The sequence below is a fragment of the Pipistrellus kuhlii genome, unplaced genomic scaffold (assembly GCF_014108245.1).
Source record: "Pipistrellus kuhlii isolate mPipKuh1 unplaced genomic scaffold, mPipKuh1.p scaffold_m20_p_17, whole genome shotgun sequence".
In the NCBI taxonomy this organism is placed as follows: Eukaryota; Metazoa; Chordata; class Mammalia; order Chiroptera; family Vespertilionidae; genus Pipistrellus; species Pipistrellus kuhlii.
This window is the reverse complement of record NW_023425482.1, coordinates 20,839,183-20,855,973: the sequence shown is the minus strand read 5'-3', so window position 1 is coordinate 20,855,973 and position 16,791 is coordinate 20,839,183. Positions and strand designations below refer to the sequence as shown.

General features: G+C 38.6%; 1 protein-coding gene across 5 annotated transcripts in view; it reads left to right on the top strand.

Annotated features, from left to right (window-relative positions):
* Window positions 1-16,791, top strand: part of CTCF (CCCTC-binding factor) — a 44,048-nt gene that overhangs the window by 2,882 nt on the left and 24,375 nt on the right. For 4 of the 5 annotated variants that reach the window (XM_036441496.2, XM_036441495.2, XM_036441494.2 and 1 more), the window contains exon 2: window positions 1,420-1,536. The gene's annotated coding sequence lies outside the window, so the exon portion shown is untranslated. Of the gene's footprint in view, window positions 1-1,419; window positions 1,537-3,000; window positions 3,113-16,791 lie in introns of all 5 variants that reach the window. The other variant, XM_036441492.2, reaches the window with a different exon arrangement.

Below are 16,791 nucleotides of genomic sequence, written 5' to 3'. Positions count from 1 at the left end.
TCTTTAGGACTTTGCTTTAGAGAACACACAAAAATGAGGACACCCACCTAAGACTGTGAGAGGCTTAGGGAGTTCCTTTGTGAGTTGTGGAGGCCACCTGTGGCTGGCAAGTGCCCTGAGGAGGAATCCTGTGGCTGAGCCTTCCTTGCACCATGTTGCCTGCTGACACTGGTCTTTTTTTTTTTTACTTCAGGGATGTTGCTGGTATTAAATTCACTCCATATCGTCTACTTTATAGCTCCATTACATTTTTTAAAACCAGAAACCAGTTGACCATTTATCTACCTTATTTACCTATCTCGGTTCCAGATGACTTCAGGCTCTTTTGCCAAAAATTAGGTCCTCCTTCAAACAACTAAGAATTGTCATAATTTGGTATTTGAGAAAGAGCATACAGGTTTAAGAAGTAATAATGGCAAGTAATGATGACTTTGCAGACCATGGATCATAATTATATATATAGAATTTGGTGTGCCATATTTCAAACATCCCTAAACTTCACCTTCCCTGGCAGTACTTTGTTGTTGTTAGTCCTCACATGGTATTTTTCCTCCATTGATTTTTTTTTTTTAGAGAGAGAAACATTGATGTGAGAGAGATGTATGAATTGGTTGCCCACATCCAGACTGGTGCTGGAGATGGATCCTGCAACCCTTTGGTGCACAGGCTGGCACTCTTAACTGCTGAGCTACATCAGCCCAGTATTTTTGTGCATTTTCTCAGTGATTAGTATTTGGGTGCAAAAATGTGGTATAGCATATAGACTGCTAACATACACCCCAAGGACAGTGATTTTCCCCACACACACAGTCTTCATTTTTTGTTGCCCTTAGAATATTCAGGGGCATAAATTCTCATTCCCTTTGACAGTATATAGACTCCAATACAAAAGTTTCTTAAACTAAATATACTAATCCTCTATGTTTTAAATTGCTTCTCAAGAGAGAAGACTTTTCTTCAGGTTCATCTAAGAAAGATATCAGCCTAAGTTTTGTGGGCTTTAGTTAATTATGAGTTGGATTCCCTCTTGATATACCTCTTATGCTAAATTCTTTGAAAACTCTTAATTCAAATTTAGCTGTTTTATTTCACTTGGGAGTCCCCCCAACTGTCTTCCCCTTGGAGGTAAGTTCCACTCTATCACTGCCTGAAGCTTTTTTTAAAATATATTTTTATTGATTTTAAAAAGAAAGGGAGAGGGAGAGAGATAGAAACATCAATTATTTAGCAAATGTCTAAAAAAACCCACCAGAGTTTTTTGTTATTGGCTTAATTAAGATATTTATGGAATGACCCAATTAATAAGATGGCATATTTTATCAGTCTTCATCTTGTCCTAAGTTTGTTTTTCATATTATATGTGCATTTGTGCGAACTAGTATTTAGTGTTCTTAAAAATGACTTGTGCTTCTGTTTTAGAATGGTCACAGACCTGGGGCCAGAGAACAAGATGCGCTAGTGGACAGACTGCTGACCAAGGGCTTGAGAGCTGGATTCTGTTTTTCCTCTTCAAACTGACTTTGCAGCCACGGAGAGGTATACTTCATTTTTTGGTCTTAAAAATAGAACCCTCCTTGGGTTGGAGGATTTGCTGGACCATTCTTGGATATAGGAGATGCAGGAGGGTGAGTGACGGAGGGCATACAGGCTTTTGGTCAGAGTCTTCAGCTTGAAACTCTGCACTGCCATATACCAGCTGGATGACACTGGGCAGCTACTTAACCTTTCCATGCCTATAGCCCTCATATGTGAGAGGATAACATATTACAGAGGTTATTCTCAGAGTTGAGAATGTGGTAAAACATTAAGTACCATTTTGGGACTGTACATTAAAGAAAAACAAAACAGGAAATGGTGGCTGCTTTGCTGTAGAAAACTTTGGAATGTATATTTTTTGACAATGTTAGTTGAAGTCTTGGTAAACGAATTCAAAAGTCTGTTGCAGAAATTTGTGGTTTTGAAGAGGAACAAACAGATGGAATCCTGTTCTTGGGGAATTTGGTATCCTGGATAAAAGTGGTCCTAATTGAGTTAGCCTAGCTCAGTGGGCAGCAAACTCATTAGTCAACAGAGCCAAATTATCAACAGTACAATGATTGAAATTTCTTTTGAGAGCCAAATTTTTTCAACTTAAACTTCTTCTAACGCCACTTCTTCAAAATAGACTTGCCCAGGCCAAGGTATTATTTGGAAGAGCCACACTCAAGGGGCCAAAGAGCCGCATGTAGCTCGCGAACTGCGGTTTGCCAACCCCTGGCCTAGCTAATGACCCATGCATCAGAGTGTTGGTTATAGTCATTATCAATTTTTTTTCTTAAAATTTGGAAGGGTCACTTAAAATTTATTGTGGCCTCCACTTTCTGCTATAAAATATAATAAACATCAGAGGGAACTTGAAACAGGCTTCTCATAAATTTCAAGATCTACTAAGCTTTGGATCTCATAAACAACAAAAGGTAAGGTGCTGAGTGTGAAATTTTATCTTCTCAGGTTACTAGAAAACACTTCTTATCCCCTAGAAAATGTGAAAATTGCTTAATTTCACTTATGTAATGGCAAAAAGGAGTGTAGAGGTGGAAATAACAAATGCTGAGATTAGATAAACATGTAAATCATCTAAGTAACCACTAAGATTTTTCTTACAAGCCACGCCTGAAGCATATAGAAAGGAGGAAGGGAACAGGAATGAAAGCTCTGCTGTTCTTCAGATCTGTTTCGTAAGTGGGCATCTTGGTACGTTCATCAGATGGGAAGGACAAGGCCTTTGTGCTGGTTTCCTGTTGTCCAGAAATAACTTGCACTCTACAGGTTCCTTTAGAAGTGTTGATACAAAATACATACTAATGAACTGCTGAAAAGAAAAACAATCCTGATTTGAAAAGCTGTTGAGAAAAGTAGACTAAATAGTTTGGAGAATGGGGTTGTAGAAACATGTTGATTACTTTCAAGTGCTGTGGCTAGTTTAATCCCTGTTTCTCAAATGGATGTAAATGCCCTTAGGGTACAAAGTGATATGATTCCTGGGTACTTGAATCCACAAGATAAGCATGACCATCATCTTGGAGCTTTAGTTGTGCTCATTGAGGGGGCAGTGAGTTGAGTAATTTAACTGGTAAATAATTAAAATATTTTTTACATTGAAATAAATACATATTTTAGGAACAGAATATGCACTCTATAAGACTTGTCTAAGATTACGCAGGTTATCAAAATGGGGCATGAATGCCTGGTAGTGGGAAGTGTTCTTTGTATAGGCACTACAGTAGAAAGTAGTGCCTTTGAGAAGCAATACTTTTTGAGTTATAGAACAGCTCTATCATCCAGCTCCTTAATTTTATTCCCTGTAGTATCCTGTGAAATATAGGTGTTAAATTGTATTAAATGGTGCTTGTTTGCTTGCATGCATGTTCCTACACATGTGCGACATACACAAGAGCTCAGCACAGTTAACAGGCAGTTCTGGATAGCTAGACCAAGTTAGAAATATTGTCAAAAGAAAAGAGGATGCAATGAACAAAATCAGGTCTAAAACTATAAAGTAAATTATATAAAACAACTTTGAAAACATAACAGGTTAACTCAAGCATAATTAATAATTTATATAGATCCCTCCCCCCACTTTAATAAGTAAAATCATAATAAAATATCTAAATTCTGAGCTATGGACCTTGCAATTCCTATGATTATTCAAAAGCATCTATTCTTAACTGTTTTATGTGTGTTGCTAATGTTACTTATGCTCCTCTTAATGTAAGTGGTACTTTAAAATTACATGATCATGGTTTGGCTCAGTGGATAGAGCGTTAGACTGCGGACTGAAGGATCCCAGGTTCGATTCCAGTCAAGGGCATGTACCTTGGTTGCAGGCACATCTCTAGTTGGGGATGTACAGGAGGTGGCTGATCAATATTTCAGAACTCTCATCCATGTTTCTAACTTTTTATCCCTCTCCCTTTCTCTCTGTAAGAAATCAATAAAATATATTTTTTAAAAATTACATGATCTATATTAATAATGCCTACTCTTTGAATAACAGGTTTTATATTTGAACCTAATTGGTTCTAGACATACAAAAGTGTGACTTTCTTTGAAATGATGTGAGTTGGATCAACCCAGTTATTTAGATATCTGCAGTACTTATTGAACACTTGTAATTTTTCTATCATACTTTGAGAGGTTTTTTTTTAATGCAATACAAAAAAAGAAATTGTTAAGTAATAAAAGAAAAACCCTATAATAGGTTGTGATACAATCATCCTATCATGCGTAGATATATTATGTGTAGAAATACATAAAGCAGCCCTAGCTGGTTTGGCTCAGTGGATAAAGTGTCAGCCTGTGAAATCAAAGGACCCAGGTTTGATTCCAGTCAAGGGCACTTACTGGTGTTGTGGGCTCTATCTCCAGTGGGGGACTTGCAGGAGGCAGCCAATTAGTGATTCTCATCATGGATGTTTCTATCTCTCCCTCCCTCTTCCTCTCTGAAATCAATAAAAATATATTTTTAAAAAGAAAAATACATAAGACAGAATACCAAATAGTATGCACACTGTTCTCTCATATGAGAGTAAATATGTGTTTATATACAGGTTGTCCCCCCAAAATGTACACACTTTTTTTCTGATACCTCACTCGATGTTTCTTTCTTTTCCGATTTAACCCATTGGAATTAATATTCAAGTGTGTGTACATTTTGGGGGGACACCCTGTATATATTGGGACTATGGATATAAATCAGAATGCTTATATAAAATCTATAGGTTTATATTCTGACTTATCTGAGTTTTCTTCTATTACTGTATTGTTTTTGTTTTGTTTTTTCTTGTTTGGGGGAGGATAATTATAGCTGAGAACCAAAATATACATTGCTAGCTGAATTAATCTATAAACTTTTAGCTGATGCAAATTGAAAGCCTGGGTTTTCATTGGAAGAGCCACGCTTTTGGTTTTGTAGTTGTTTTTGGGAGGGGGGGAAAAGTACAAATTAATTCAGTAGATTCAAAAGGGAATACTATATATGCAGAGAGGGAAGATCAAGTGCAAAAGCAAAAAAATATGTTAGCTGAAACCGGTTTGGCTCAATGGATAGAGCGTCGGCTTGGGGACTGAAGGGTGCCGGGTTCGATTCCGGTCAAGGGCATGTACCTTGGTTGCGGGCACATCCCCAGTAGGGGGTGTGCAAGAGGCAGCTGATTGATGACTCTCTCTCATCGATGTTTCTAACTCTCTCCCTTCCTCTCTGTACAAAATCAATAAAATATATATTTAAAAAAAAAAATATATATATATATATATTAGATATATAGCAGAATGAAAGAGCTATATATCTAGTATAAGGAAAGAGCTAGACTATGATTTCCTCCTATGTGTGTTTTTTGCTGTTATTTTTAAATATATTTTTTAATAAATACATTTTGATTTTATATAGAGGAAGGGATATATTTTTAAAAATATTTTTTATTGATTTTTTACAGAGAGGAAGGGAGATAGAGAGCTAGAAACGTTGATGAGAGAAACATCGACCAGCTGCCTCTTGCACACCCCAAACGGGATGTGCCTGCAACCAACGTACATGTCCTTGACTGGAATCGAACCCTGGACCTTTTAGTCCGCAGGCCGACACTCTACCGCTGAGCCAAACCGGTTTCGGCAGGAAGGGATATTTTTATTGATTTCAGAGAGGAAGGGAGAGAGAAAGAAACACCAATGATGAGAGAGAATCATTGATTGGTTGCCTGCTGCACACCTTACTAGGAATGGAGCTCAAAACTCAAAAGATATGTGCCCTGACCTGGAGTCAAATTGTGAACTCCTGGTTCATAGGTCAACACTCAACTGAGTTATGTCAGCTCCTCTTGTATTGGTACATCACAAAAGAAGGGCTCATGGTATACTTTTTTTTTTTTAATTTTTAATTTTAATTCTTCTTTTACCAATATTTATCATCTATTTGTTAGTTTGCTCAAACCCAGTATACATATATATTGGTATCAGAATTGTTAACCTGAACTCCATGGGAAACAACTTTATTAGTTATAATACAGTGCTTATGTATAATTCTTTAGTCCTTAATCTTATAATCGCTAATAATTTCCAAGTTATTTAGGTACAATTTTCTCAGCTCTCTTCAATGAAGATATGTATATATATATATGTGTGTGTGTGTGTGTGTGTGTGTGTGTGTGTGTGTGTGTAATAGTGAGATTCTCTTTATTTTTTATTTATTGTTGACAGTATTATTTTATTTTTATAAATGTTTTTAATGATTTCAGAGAGGGAGAGAGAGAAAGAAACATCAAACAATGAGAGAGAATCTGCTTGCCTCCTACTGGGGATTGACCCTGGAACCCGGGCATGTGCCCTTGACTGGTATCGAACCCTTTAGTCTACAGACTGATATTCTATCCACTGAGCCAAACAGCTAGGGCTAGATTCTTTTTAAAAGAAAATTAATTTATACTTCACCTATTTCACCCATTTCCATGTGAATGGCAACAAACCAGTTTTTCTTTTTTTCTTTCTTTTTTTTCTTTTTCTTTTTAAATATATTTTATTGTTATTTTACAGAGAGGAAGGGAGAGAGATAGAGAGATAGAAACGTCGATGAGAGAGAAACATCGACCAGCTGCCTCCTGCACACCCCCTACCAGGGATGTACCCACAACCAATGTACATGCCCTTGACCGGAATCGAACCTGGGACCCTTCAGTCCGCAGACCGACGCTCTACCACTGAGCCAAACCAGTTTCGGCAAACCAGTTTTTCTTTTATACAATCTGTATTGTATAATTTTTAAAAGGAAAAAGGAACCCAGTACAATAGGAAGAAATATTGAAGCTTTCTGATACCCTATGTTAACTTCAAATTACTAGGAAGATACTTCCTTATTGCTAGATGTTAGCCTGTTCATTTAAGGACAACAATCCTTTGGCTTTTTGCCTCTAATATTTCTCTCTTATTCCCCATTGTTTGAATTATTTCTAACATAAGAGTAAATTGACTTTGAGTGAGAGCTAACTTAATTATAAATTTGAGGGCATAGATTTTTAAATGTCTGTTTTTAACTCTTAGTAGTAGATATTTGCTTATTTAGTGATTACTAGGTAAGTGTACATCTTAGCTAGTGGCTAAGTAGGTTATCCTATCAAGTATATAGCTATAGCTCTAAGCATTTGTTGCACTGAAATTAAATCCTCTATTTCTTATTTTAAAAAGAGATAGATGATACACTAGCTTTCCTAACAAGGAAGGAGGAAATAGAGTCCTAAAAGGTTCTAGATGGATGCGGGCTTTTGAAGAAAAAAGCAGATATCTTAATGTTCTATGCAGTGGAGAGCGTGGGAGTTATATAAATAGTAATTACATCCTAACTTTGAGAAGCCTTTATAGTATAAAATATATTCTATAGAGGGAGGAAAGAGCCAGTCGGATAGATTGTAACTTATGTTTGTGTTATTTTTGCCAAACACAGGGATTTCCCTTTAAATTTCTTGGACTTTTAGATGTAAATGCTACCTGGTTAGAGTGGTGTGCATTAGCCATCTTCATCTAAATAGGTTTCAGAGACTTCTGCCTGATTTCTGGGTTACAAACAAAGATGCTGCAAAGCTAGAGAACCACCTTTTGCTCCACTCTGATGTACAACTTTACCATATGCAGTTGTTGAAATTTCTTGTTTGGTTTCTTTCAGCTGGAAACTGGTCATACTTGTTCCCTTCTTACCTATAAGGGTGAATCTAATTGATAACCTAAAAAAGTGGAGAATGTTAAAAGCCAGGAGAAATTTTAAGTCATCTGGCAATCCCCTCATTTTGCAGAAAGCTAAGAGGCAAAGTGATTTACCTAATGTCTTGGTATAGAACAGTGCATCTGTCTTTTATTTTTTTGTTCTTCCTTAGACTGGCTAATTAGTTTCTAAGTTTCATAGAATATCTTCCATTTACTTCTGTAGCTAATTATCTTATACTAGAAGCCTGGTGCACAAAATTTGTGCACGAGAGTGTGTGTCCCTCAGTCCAGCCTATACCCTCTTCAATATGGGATCCTTCTCACAATCCAGTACTGCTGGCTCCCAACTGCTCGCCTGCCTGCCTTCCTGATTGCCCCTAACTACTTCTGCCTAACAGCCTGATCACCCCTGAACCACTCCCCTGACAGCCTGATTGATGCCTTACTGCTCCCCTGACAGCCTGATTGATGCCTAACTGCTCCCCTGACAGCCTGTTTGCCCCCAACTGCCCTCCCCTGAAGGCCTAGGTCTCCCCCAACTACTCTTCCCTGCAGACCCATTCACCCCCAACTTCCCTCCTCTGCTGGCCTGGTCACCTCTAACTTCCCTTCCCTGGAGGCTTGATCGCCCCCAACTGCCCTCCCTTACAGGCCTGGTCCCTCCCAACTCCCCTGCTGGTCATCTTGTGGCAGCCATCTTGTATCCACATGGGAGCAGGATCTTTGACCACATAGGGGCAGCCATCTTGTGTGTTGGTCAATTTGCATATTACTCTTATTAGATAGGATAGAGGCCTGGTACATAGGTGGGGGCCAGTTGGTTTGCCCTGAAGAGTGTCCCAGATCAGGGTGGGGGTTCTCTTGGGGCGTGGAGAGGCCTGGGTGAGGGGCCTCTGGTGGTTTGCAAGCCGGCCATGCCCCATGGCGACCCAAGTGGAGGCCCTGGTATCTGGGGTTTATTTATCTTCTATAATTGAAACTTTGTAGCCTTGAGCAGAACCTCCTGTACACTCCATAACTGCAGCCATTTTGGTTGGGTTAATTTGCATACTCACTCCTGATTGGCTGGTGGGCATGGCTTCTGGGTGTAGCGGAGTGGTGGTTAATTTGCATATTACTCTTTTTCTTTTTTTTAATATATTTTTATTGATTTTTCACAGAGAGGAAGAGAGAGGAATAGAGAGTTAGAAAACATCGATGAGAGAATCATCGATCAGCTGCCTCTTGCTCACCCCCCTCTGGGGATGTGCCCACAACTAAGGTACGTGCCCACAACCAAGGTACATGCCCTTGACCGGAATCGAACCCCGGACTTTTCAGTCCGCAGGCTGACGCTCTATCCATTGAGCCAGACTAGTTTCGGCTACTCTTTTATTAGATAGGATGCATTCAGTTTTTTCGATCTTTTAACAGAGAAACATATCAATGTATATCTTTAGAAAAATATGGAGATTGTACTTTACTGCTCTCAAGTATAGTACACCTGTTCACTGGCACACATTCGGTTTCTTGTCTGTATTTGTCAGAATTTAAAAAAATATATATATATTTTAAAATACATTTTATTGAATTTTTACAGAGAGGAAGAGATAAGATAGAGAGTTAGAAACATCAATGAGAGAGAAACATCGATTAGCTGCCTCTTGCACAACCCCTACTGGGGATGTGCCTGCAACCAAGGTACATGCCCTTGACCGGAATCAAACCTGGGACCTTTCAGTCCGCAGGCCGACGCCCAAACTGGTTTCGGCTAAATATATATATTTTATTGATATTTTACAGAGAGGAAGAGAGAGGGATAGAAAGTTAGAAACATCGATGAGAGAGAAACATCGATCAGCTGCCTCCTGGACACCCCCTACTGGGGCTGTGCCCGCAACCAAGGTACATGCCCTTGACCGGGATCGAACCTGGGACCTTTCAGTCCACAGGCCGACACTCTATCCACTGAGCCAAACCGGTTTCGGCAGAATTTTTTTTTTTAATGCCGTCACCAACTTTAAAGTTTATCGATGTGTATAATGTGTTATTAGGCTCTAGCAGTCACTAATATTAAAGCTTGGTATCTAATACCAAGGCTGTTAGGACTTTGAGCTTATTCATCTCTTTCTGAATAACTCAGGACTTTTTCAGAATCCTTTAGTAATTCTCCTGGGATAAGAACAGACCATCCTTGGGAGGGCTGGTGTTGGTTAGCACCTCTATTTTTAGTGTAGTCCAATTAGACCTCTGAAATTTCAAAATTATTTCAGCCCACTGGTGTTTATTTGTTTAGATAAACTCTGGTATAACAAAACTCTGGCATAGCATAGTCACTATTACATAATCACAAAGCAGGTACAAACTATTTTACATAGGTATGGTATGGTGCAGAACTATTCTATAATAATAGAATACTCTTAATTGTTTTTAATATTTCTTGTGTTTCTGTTTTATACTTGTAACTTTCTGCTATTGAACATTTTTGTTGTAAGTATATGTTGAGACTATAAAGTAATAGTGACTTGGTTTCCTCTTGGGAATAAATTTTTAGAATAATTTTATGTAATTTGTCTGTATCCTCCCCCCAATTTATTGATTAAGCTATTGCCTATATTTCCTTTTTTCCTATATTTGTTTTCCTATTTCTAAGGAACAGCCAAATTGGTAGATTGTTTCCATAATTTGAACATTATATTGCCATTTATTATTACCTTTATTAGGCTTTTGGCACACGTGTGCATTGTTAAATTTAAACTGTTAGCTTCTAATTTAAGATTGAATTATAGGGTACCCCATTTACCAAATAAAAATGATTTGGTTTCTACCAAATAGCCTTCGTGAGTGGGTATTGGGTTATAGAAACACTAGAGCAGTGGCCACATGGTCATTGATACACATTGCAAACCATGAATTCACTTGGTTATTATATATATCCATTTCTCTCTCTTTCTTTCTTTCTTTTTATATATATATATTTTATTGATTTTTCACAGAGAGGAAGAGAGAGGGATAGAGAGTTAGAAACATCGATGAGAGAGAATCATCGATCAGCTGCCTCTTGCACACCCCTTACTGGAATCGAACCCCGGACCTTTCATTCCGCAGGCCGATGCTCTATCCACTGAGCCAAACCGGTCCCAGCTCTCTTTTTCTTTTTTACCTTCTGTCGTGCGTTGATCTTGTCTTATACAATCTAGAGAGAGCTTTTGATACTGATGGTACACATAACAGAGGTTAAACCTTAGAACTTCCTTATTAAATTATACATTTTATTATTGCTTATGTAGGAATCATTTATTTGTCTAAATAAATAAAGCGGTTCTTTGTATTAAAGAATGAATAAAACATTCTCATAGTAGAAGACGGTGTGTATTTGAGTAGCTTGGATTTTGAGGACCTGTATTTAGGATGAATAACTATTATATTCTAGGCCAGTCACTTCCAAGCCATAGTTGGCAGAGATTCTATATCAGAATCTCTTGAGGACTTTTTTAAAAAGTCTCATCCAGCCTGGCTGGCATGGTTCAGTGGTTGAGCATCTACCTAGGAACCAGAAGGTCACGGTTTGATTCCCAGTCAGGGCACATGCCCAGGTTGTGGGCTCGATCCCTTGTAGAGGACATGCAGGAGACAGCCAATCGATGATTCTCTCTCATTGATGTTTCTATCTCCTCCCTTCCTCTCTAAAATTATATATATATGGGGGGGGGGTGTGGAATGGGGGGTTGAGGACAAATATGTGATACCTTAATGAAATTAATTTTAAAAATTATATATATTATTTACTTTTTTTTCCTGTTCATCGGATTTTTTATTCACTTGATTTTTAGATTCACTTGTTGGTAGATATGGATTTATTGTTCATAATTTTCATCTTTACCCTTTTTCTTCTTCTTCCTCTTCTTAAAGAATACCCATCAGCATTTCATGTAATCCTGGTTTGGCAGTGATGAACTCCTTTAGCTTTTTCTTGTCCGTGAAGCTCTCTATCTGTCCTTCCATTCTGAACGATAGCCTTGCTGGGCAGAGTAATCTACCAGCAGCATGGCCCCGAGAGCTGAGGGCGCAGAGCTGAGCTGGCCCACGGCCTCAGGCACCTTCCCTGCGCCCCACTGGCCTGGGGCTGCGCCTCTGCTCCCCGTCCCTTCCCCAGCGCCTGGGTCACGTCCTGGGGGTCAGCATGCCGCCTCCAGGCAGCTGCTCAGAGGGCCGCCCTGTGGGGTGTCTTTTTTTTTTCCTTTAAAGATCTCTTCCACACCAGAGCTACTGAATCAGAATCTCTGGGATCTATGTATTTTAAAGTTCACTAGATGATTTTGTTAACCAGTTTGGGGAAACACTGCTTAGGTAGAATGTGCCCCAAAATCCATAGATGTGCCTATTAGATGTTCTGTAAATTCTTTGTATAATTTATTCCATTTTATAGAATTCATTCAAGATGATGGATTTGCCACACATTCCCTATTTCCAGTAATGAAAAACTGTGGAACTGCTCCAAAGACAGAATAACTGGGATATGGCCTGGAGCAGGGCAAGGAGGGATTTGGTGGTCACCCTTGAGAGAGAGAGCAAAAAAAAGTGAGACGTTAGGTTGCTGTGTGCCAGCAAAAGTGTCATCTCGGCTGTGGAACGTAGAGAGGGACAGCATGTGTGGGAGGCAGCCTCCAGTTGGTACTGTGGCATACCATCTCCAGTAAGTTTTGTCTTTTGTTTAAAATGTTCAGTAAATGAAATAAACAGGCTATCCTAATGAGGAGCTAGAACATGGCCTCTGTAACCAGGTTTACATTAATAACTTTGAGATGGTTTAGTACATTTCCATTTGGTTATCTCTTACTCTAGTTTGTCTGGCAGGATCCTCTCACCCATGAAAATCCAGATTTTATTTTTTTTTTAATTTAAATTTTAATTTTTTTATTTTGTTGGTGGGGATGGCCACTCAGGCGGCCGCGACCACTAGAGCTGCCCAGCAGGTTGGTGGCCGGCTCTGAATCCGAAGATCCAGCTTTAATAATTCTCCCCATAAAGCCCTCCTTCACTCATTGAAGCCATTCTTTGTGCCAGGGTGTGGGAAGTCTGTTAACCCCTGTTACAGCAGGCATCAACTGGATAGCTGCCACTTGTTTTATCTGTCTCCCTGCCAGCTGAGCTTCCTGAGAACCAAGCCCTTGCCGTTAGGACCTCCACTACAGCACCAAGTAATTAAAAGAGAAACGCATATCTGTAACTAGCATCAGGCACCTTTAGAATCACTGCATCTTAATGTCTTAAAAAATTAGTGTGTTCACAATTAGCTTTTATTTTTACATGGCAGGATTTTTATTTTGTTTTTTTAAATTGATTTCAGAGAGAGGAAGAGAGAGGGAGAGAGAAATAGAAACAATTGAGCCAAACTGTGTAAGGCAGGATTTTTTTTTTTTTTTAATCTAACCTATGTTTGTGTTAGGACTTCTTTTTCTGTTTAAGAAATGATATAAACATAGCAAAAAAGAAAATAAGCTCATGTAATTAAGCTTCTACTTAACACACAATGTTTGTTTTCCCATGTGTTCTTTCTGCTCTTATAATGTGCATGTTTCATTTGTGCATGTTTCATATGACAGTGGCACCAATACTGAGTGTCTGCTGTTTACCTAACACTTTTGTATTCATTGCTGCAGAAATAAAAGACATAGTTCCTGCCCTTACCATTAAGCTAAAAGTCTATTTGGGGGAAAGGCACAGACACAGAACAATTGACTACAGTAAAAACAAACTTAAAGTCAGTGATCAAGGTTGAGAAGACTATTTGATTTAGGGCAGCAATTTTCAACCTTTTTCATCTCGTGGCCCACACAAACTAATTACTAAAATTCTGCAGCACATCAAAAAAAGTGTTTTTTGCCTATCTGACAAAAAATAGGTATAATTTTGACTCATTCAAATGATGTGTTGACTTGTCATTTTTTAATTTGATGACCTAAAGGAAAAGTGTCAGGTATTGCATGTTTTACAAATTCTTGTGGCACACCAGTGTGCTGCAGCACACAGATTGAAAATCGATGATTTAGGGGATGACTTGAGCTGAGAAGGTGGGGGACAGGGGAGTCAGCTATGATGTGGAAGATGCCCCAGAGGTGAGGGTGGGTGGGTAGAAAGTATGGGAACAGATTTTACAGAAGTCTGGGAGCAAAGCCGAGGAGTTGTAAGCCTCAACCATGTGTTTTTTGTGCCTCATTTCAGGATTTAGTCTGGCAGCAATATGCTGGACAGACTAAACTAGTAATAAGAGTCCGTCCGGCCTGGGAAGCTAGCTGTTCTGGGTGGTTTTTGTTTTGTTTTGTTTTGTTTTGTTTTGTTTTTTGGGGGAGGGGAGTAGAGGGTGTTTTGTTCGTTTGTTTTGCTCTTGAGTTTTCTCTTCCATTCCTGGATTTGGTCAATCACCAGGTTTTATTAACTGGTTGCAGCCTTCATCTTACAGAAATTCAGTAGTTTATCAAATAAGTCATTTTTGTGGGTAAAATATATCAAGGGCTTGCGATTAGAATTCTAGGAAACTGAAACATATTTTTGGTTAGCTAGCATGTATTCATTGCCTTCAGGGATGGGGGAATGCAGAGAAGTACAATTGCTAGGCTCTGTGCACACATTGTTTTATTTAATCTTAATGACAACCTATAAGGTGGATAACATTATTCCTGTTTTGTACACAAGGAAATGGAGGCACCGAGGGGTAGCATATCCCACTCAAGGTCACACTGCTAATAAGTAAAAGAACTAGAATTGGAATGTAGGTCTCTGGCTGGAGAGTCGAAGCTCTGGACTACTCAATTCTGTTTGTTCTGCCTTTTTAAAAAGAAAATTATTATTTTTTTGTTCTTGGTGCTTTTAATATGGAACAAGAGATTTCTTCATGTTATACATTAAAACACGATTTTTAATGTCTTCATAGCATTCCATTTAGTGGATGTATCATTATTTATTAGATTTAACTATTCCCCTGTGGTTTTACTTTCAGGATATCATTATTCACTTTAATAATGTTTTAAATTTCTGTGATAATGACAGTACTAGATTATATTAATTGTGGCTTTATAATATATTAACATTTGGTTATAGAAGATTGCCTTCATTTTTCAAAAATTTTATTGTTATCAATATCTTGTTTATTTCAGGCAGATTTTGAAAAAATTTTATATAAAAGTAGAAAGAATTAATGTCTTTACAATGCTAGGCCTTTCTGATCATGGATATAGATAGTACTGTCTATTTAGTGAGGTCTTTTTTGCCTCCTAGAAGAGTTTTGTAATCTTTAGATAACATGCACATTTTGAGTTGAGGTTATTTTTATTTTGATAGGTTTGTTAAGAATAGTATAACCTTATATTTCTATGTTGTTTTTCTGTACTTTCTGATTATTGAATATATAAGTGTACTCTATATAAGTTCATGTATAGTCAATCTCATTTAAAAAGAATTTGAAGAAATATATAGAAAATACAAAGAGTAAATGATATAAAGTCAAACCTGCAGAAAATACCAATTAGAGTAGAATATTTGGTACATAGTTTGAGAGGAAAATAATTGTTCAATGTGTGGCAACTTAAAAAAAAAAGTAATATGACCCTATTACATAGGTTTCTCAGTGAAAGAAAAAAAAAATTCTTTAAAGAAAAGCTTTTCCAAGTATGTAATTCCAAATAAAATTTCTCCCACATATCCTTCAGTGTAAGCCAAGGGCGTAATGCCAAAACAAAACTTGATGAAACCAGTTCTTTAGGGGATAAGATCCTATGACCCAAGTATACCCAGTTTTCTGATGTTCTGGGCTAAAGACTAGAATAGAATGCTGAATTCCACTGAAAGGTAGAATAAAGACAGAAAAGTCTCTTTTTTTTAATCCTCACCCAAGGATATGTTTTTATTGATAATTTTCTAGAGGAAGAGGGAGAGAGAAATAGTAATGGGTTGCCCCACCCTGATTGGAACTTTTTGGTGACATTCCAACCTACGGAGCCTCCTGGCCAGGGCAAAAAGTCTCTTTTGGATTTACCAGTTAAGGGCCTTTCCTGCTTCAGAGCAATTCAATAATTAGGAAAGAGAAACCAGACTGGTAAACCAAAGGGTGGAAGAGAAATAAAGGCGTGAAGACAGCCAGTGTGGAGTTGAACATGGGAATATAGAGATAGCAAATGTTAAATTGTCAGGTGGAGTTAAGGGGATTTTTTAAGATGGGAAATATTTGAGCATCATAGAGCTGGGAAAGAAGAGGCTGAGGCAAGAGGGAGAGGGGCTGATCTAGAAGACTCCCCAAGGATGCTGGCCAGACGGGTGGCCTATGAGCAGGCGCAGAGCCCTTTGTGCCTTCCCACTCCACAAGTCAGCAGAGCCAAGAGAGGTCCTCTCTTCTAGCCCCTTCACCCTGGTATCAGGATCGTCCTGCCTTAGCCTGAGGGAAGCTCCTGCCTACCCTCTACCCACATGTTGATTTGAATGACTTTTTTTTTTTTTGTTTTTTTTGTTTCTGAGCTTTACTTTTTCACCAAGATGACAGAAAATACAGGAAGGATCTGGCCTTCAGAGTTCCATTTTATGTGTGATACTGTGGCCCAGGGGACTACCCTGCCTTGCCAGGTTCTTTTGGTTAGTAATGGGTTAAGGACTAGAGTCCAGGTTTCTTCTTCTTCTTTTAAAAATATATTTTATTGATTTTTTAAATATATTTTTTTTATTGATTTTGTACAGAGAGGAAGGGAGAGAGATAGAGAGCTAGAAACATCGATGAGGGAGAGTCATCGATCAGCTGCCTCTTGCACACCCCCTACCGGGGATATGCCCGCAGCCAAGGTACATGCCCTTGACCAGAATCGAACCCGGGTCCCTCAGTCCCCAAGCCGACGCTCTATCCATTGAGCCAAACCGGTTTTGGCTATTTTATTGATTTTTTAGAGAGAGGAAAGGAGAGGAATGGAGAGTTAGAAACATCGATGAGAGAGAAACATCGATCAGCTGCCTCCTGCACCCCCCCCCACTGGGGATGTGCCCGCAACCAAAGCACATGCCTTTGACCGGAATCGAACCTGGAACCTGGGACCTTTCAGT